Below are 514 nucleotides of genomic sequence, written 5' to 3' on the forward strand. Positions count from 1 at the left end.
TACACAGAAGAACTGTACAAAAAAGATCTTCACGACCCAGAGAATCACGATGGTGTGATCACTCACCTAGAGCCAGACATCCTGGAATGTGAAGTCAAGTGGGCCTTAGAAAGCGTCAGTACGAACAAAGCTAGTGGAGGTGATGGAATTCCAGTTGAGCTATTCCAAATCTTGAAAGATGATGCTGTGAAAGTGCTGCACTCAATATGCCAGCAAATTTGGAAAACTCAGCAGTGGCCACAGGACTGGAAAAGGTCCGTCTTCATTCCAATCCCAAAGAAAGGCAATGCCAAAGAATGCTCAAACTACCACACAACTGCACTCATCTCACATGCTAGTAAAGTAATGCTCAAAATTCTCCAAGCCAGGCTTCAGCAATACGTGAACTGTGAACTTCTGGATGTTCAAGCTGGTTTTAGAAAAGGCAGAGGAACCAGAGATCAAATTACCAACATCTGCTGGATCATGGAAAAAGCAAGAGAGTTCCAGAAAAACATCTATTTCTGCTTTATTG

Source organism: Bison bison, unplaced genomic scaffold (assembly GCF_000754665.1).
Source record: "Bison bison bison isolate TAMUID 2011002044 unplaced genomic scaffold, Bison_UMD1.0 scf7180017864495, whole genome shotgun sequence".
In the NCBI taxonomy this organism is placed as follows: Eukaryota; Metazoa; Chordata; class Mammalia; order Artiodactyla; family Bovidae; genus Bison; species Bison bison.